We start from the raw sequence: 5,000 nt of genomic DNA, 5'->3' as shown, positions 1-5,000 counted from the left end.
CTGGACTTTGAATTTTTATATGCCGGCGAAAGCAATACGCCGCTGGACTTTGAATTTTTATATGCCAGCGAAAGCAATACGCCGCTGGACTTTGAATTTTTATATGCCGGCGAAAGCAATACGCCGCTGGACTTTGAATTTTTATATGCCAGCGAAAGCAATACGCCGCTGGACTTTGAATTTTTTAAGTATGCTTGAAAAAGCAATACGCCGCTGGACTTTGTCGCGTGCGCTTGAAAAAGGAATTTCGCTGCGTACGGCCTTAGATGGTCGTACGTAGCGATTTTTTTTCCTTTAAATCAATTTTCGTCGAGTGCGATTCAAAAGCAATACGCCGCTGGACTTTGTCGTTTTCAAGCAAAAACCAATACTCCGCTGGAATCGACAATTTAATTCCAAACACAATTTCGCTACGTACGGCCGTCGATGCGAACGATGGTCGTACGTAGCGATTTTTTTTTCCTTTAAATCCAATAGAGATAACGTCTCGAGGGCGTGCCCGGGCGCCACTCCCCCCCCCCCAACCCCCCGCATCGCGGGTCAGCGCCGGGGTACGTACGATATTCTTAAGGTACGTACGTACGTACGAAAATACGACGACGTAATTCGCAAGGGCGAGACGCGCGCTCGCTCCTCTTTTACTTTTCGTTCTCTCGTTTTTTCCTTCTTTCACCATCGACCAAACCGCTCTCGATCGATCCAAGAAACGAGACGAAAGTAACGAAAAATTAACGTAACGAAAATATACCGTGGACGTACGAAGTAACGGTCGCGATCGTTGCTCGCTCGCTGCGCTCGCTCGAACTTATACTAGCCCAACCCAAAACCGATCCCGCGAGTTTCTCCGATTTCAAGAGAAATCGAGGAACGAACGCGAAAAAGGGATTGGTTTTGGGTTGGGCTAGTTTTTTTTTCGAGCGAGCGCAGCGAGCGAGCAACGCTCGAGAGCCCGTCTGACTTTGAAAAATTTTCGTACCGAACGGTTATTTCCAGTTATTTCGCTTAAAAGCGTTGTGATGCGTATATATTTTTACATAAATGGGAATATCATGTATTCCTACGTCGGGATTAAGCGTTTATTTCGTCCCGAGAACGTTAAAAAAAAATTTTTAATCGAACCGTTTTTTCGAATTTTTTCGCTTAAAAGCGTTACAAGGTGCTAATATTTGTGCATAAATCGCTTTAGAATGACGTTTTACATCGGGATTAAGCGTTTATTTCGTCGCTGGAAAGTTATATAAAAAAAGTATGATCGCGCCCGGGACGTTGGAACTTAGTCGCATTCTCGACCGGTACGTAGGGACTTAGAAAAATTTTCGACCGAAAAGTTATTTCGAGTTATTTCGCTTAAAAGCGTTATAAGGTATGAATATTTTTATAGAAATCGTTATGGTTCGACGAATTCTAGTCGACTGTAACGATTTCGTTTTATTTTTTTAAAAAATTGCCCCCTCCGGACCGACATGACCGGGCGGTTGGCACTTCGTCGATCCCCCGGCCGGTACGTAGGGACTTAGAAAAATTCCGGTCCAAAAAGTTATTTCGAGTTATCTCGCTAAAAAGCGTTACGAGGTATGAATATTTTTATATAAATGGCAATATTATGTATTTCTACGTCGGGATTAAGCGTTTATTTCGTCCCGAGAACTTTAAAAAAAATTTTTTAATCGAACCGTTTTTTCGAATTTTTTCGCTTAAAAGCGTTACAAGGTACGAATATTCTTGCATAAATCGCTTTAGAATGACGTTTTACGTCGGGATTAAGCGTTTATTTCGTCGCTGGAAAGTTATATAAAAAAAGTATGATCGCGCCCGGGACGTTGGAACTTAGTCGCATTCTCGACCGGTACGTTGGGACTTAGAAAAATTTCGGACCGAAAAGTTATTTCGAGTTATCTCGCTTAAAAGCGTTATGATGCGTATATATTTTTACATAAATAGCAATATTACGTATTTCTACGTCGGGATTAAGCGTTTATTTCGTCCCGACAACGTTAAAAAAAAATTTTTAATCGAACCGTTTTTTCGAATTTTTTCGCTTAAAAGCGTTATAAGGTGCGAATATTCTTGCATAAATCGCTTTAAAATGACGTTTTACATCGGGATTAAGCGTTTATTTCGTCCCCGAAAGGTGCCGTAAAAAATTTACGATCGCGCCCGAGACGTTGGAACTTAGTCGCATTCTCGAGCGGTACGTTGGGACTTAGAAAAATTTCGGACCGAAACGTTATTTCGAGTTATTTCGCTTAAAAGCGTTACGAGGTATGAATATTTTTATAGAAATCGTTATGGTTCGACGAATTCTAGTCGAACGTAACGATTTCGTTTTATTTTTTTAAAAAATTGCCCCCTCCGGACCGACATGACCGGGAGGTTGGCACTTCGTCGATCCCCCGGCCGGTACGTAGGGACTTAGAAAAATTTCGGACCGAAAAGTTATTTCGAGTTATCTCGCTTAAAAGCGTTACGAGGTATGAATATTTTTATATAAATGGGAATATTATGTATTTCTACGTCGGGATTAAGCGTTTATTTCGTCCCGAGAACTTTAAAAAAAATTTTTTAATCGAACCGTTTTTTCGAATTTTTTCGCTTAAAAGCGTTACAAGGTGCTAATATTTGTGCATAAATCGCTTTAAAATGACGTTTTACATCGGGATTAAGCGTTTATTTCGTCGCTGGAAAGTTATATAAAAAAAGTACGATCGCGCCCGGGACGTTGGAACTTAGTCGCATTCTCGAGCGGTACGTAGGGACTTAGAAAAATTTCGGACCGAAAAGTTTTTTCGAGTTATTTCGTTAAAAAGCGTTATGAGGTACGAATATTTTTATATAAATGGGAATGTTATTAAGTTTTACGTCGGGATTAAACGTTTATTTGGTCCCGAAAACGTTAAAAAAAAATAGTGGACCGACGCGACTCGGCCCGTCGGACTTTGTCATACTCTCCACCGGTACGTAGGGACTTAGAAAAATTTTCGACCGAAAAGTTTTTTCGAGTTATTTCGCTTAAAAGTGTTATAAGGTATGAATATTTTTATATAAATCGCTATATTATTATATTTTACGTCGGGATTAAACGTTTATTTGGTCCCGAAAACGTTAAAGAAAAATAGTGGACCGACGCGACTCGGCCCGTCGGACTTGGTCATACTCTCCACCGGTACGTAGGGACTTAGAAAAATTTTCGACCGAAAAGTTTTTTCGAGTTATTTCGCTTAAAAGTGTTATAAGGTATGAATATTTTTATATAAATCGCTATATTATTATATTTTACGTCGGGATTAAACGTTTATTTGGTCCCGAAAACGTTAAAAAAAAATAGTGGACCGACGCGACTCGGCCCGTCGGACTTGGTCATACTCTCCACCGGTACGTAGGGACTTAGAAAAATTTTCGACCGAAAAGTTTTTTCGAGTTATTTCGCTTAAAAGTGTTATAAGGTATGAATATTTTTATATAAATCGCTATATTATTATATTTTACGTCGGGATTAAACGTTTATTTGGTCCCGAAAACGTTAAAAAAAAATAGTGGACCGACGCGACTCGGCCCGTCGGACTTGGTCATACTCTCCACCGGTACGTAGGGACTTAGAAAAATTTTCGACCGAAAAGTTTTTTCGAGTTATTTCGTTAAAAAGCGTTATAAGGTACGAATATTTTTATATAAATCGCTATATTATTATATTTTACGTCGGGATTAAACGTTTATTTGGTCCCGAAAACGTTAAAGAAAAATAGTGGACCGACGCGACTCGGCCCGTCGGACTTGGTCATACTCTCCACCGGTACGTAGGGACTTAGAAAAATTTTCGACCGAAAAGTTTTTTCGAGTTATTTCGTTAAAAAGCGTTATAAGGTACGAATATTTTTATATAAATCGCTATATTATTATATTTTACGTCGGGATTAAACGTTTATTTGGTCCCGAAAACGTTAAAAAAAAATAGTGGACCGACGCGACTCGGCCCGTCGGACTTGGTCATACTCTCCACCGGTACGTAGGGACTTAGAAAAATTTTCGACCGAAAAGTTTTTTCGAGTTATTTCGTTAAAAAGCGTTATGAGGTATTAATATTTTTATATAAATCGTTGTATTATTATATTTTACGTCGGGATTAAACGTTTATTTGGTCCCGAAAACGTTAAAAAAAAATTTTTTATTCGAAAGGTTTTTTTGAATTATTTCGCTTAAAAGCGTTATAAGGTGCGAATATTCTTGCATAAATCGCTTTAAAATGACGTTTTACATCGGGATTAAGCATTTATTTCGTCGCTGAAAAGTTATATAAAAAAAGTATGATCGCGCCCGGGACGTTGGAACTTAGTCGCATTCTCGAGCGGTACGTAGGGACTTAGAAAAATTTCGGACCGAAAAGTTTTTTCGAGTTATTTCGTTAAAAAGCGTTATGAGGTATGAATATTTTTATATAAATCGCTATATTATTGTATTTTACGTCGGGATTAAACGTTTATTTCGTCCGTGGAAGGTTAAAAAAAAACGGACGGATACGACCGGGCCTTTGGAACTTTGTCTCATTCTGGACCGGTACGTTGGGACTTAGAAAAATTTCGGCCGGCGGAAAAGTCCGAAATACTTATTTCGAGTTATTTCGTTAAAAAGCGTTATAAGGTATAAATATTTTTGCGGAAACGGTTATATCTCTATTAAATACAACTGGATTAAACGTTTTTTCGAATTTTTTAAAAAATTTGTGTTCGACGAACTGACACGACTGCGATATTTGTTTAATTATTTCGTTAATTAACGTTGCAAGGTATATATTTTTTTGCATATTTCTCGTTGTTTCAACGTGTTCTAATCGATTAAGAACGTGGTTTTTGTCCGTATTCGTTAAAAGAGGTGGTTTACTGATGCGATTTTGAGAAAAAAAAAAAAAATTAAATTTTTCGATAAAAACTCGTTTAAAATATTAAAATAAGCGGTGCGTTAAAATATCTCGACGATAGGACGTTTTATAAGGGTACTTTATTGGA

The sequence above is a fragment of the Bombus fervidus genome, unplaced genomic scaffold (genome assembly GCF_041682495.2).
Source record: "Bombus fervidus isolate BK054 unplaced genomic scaffold, iyBomFerv1 scaffold0039, whole genome shotgun sequence".
Classification (NCBI taxonomy): Eukaryota; Metazoa; Arthropoda; class Insecta; order Hymenoptera; family Apidae; genus Bombus; species Bombus fervidus.
Note: the sequence above shows the minus strand (reverse complement) of the source record.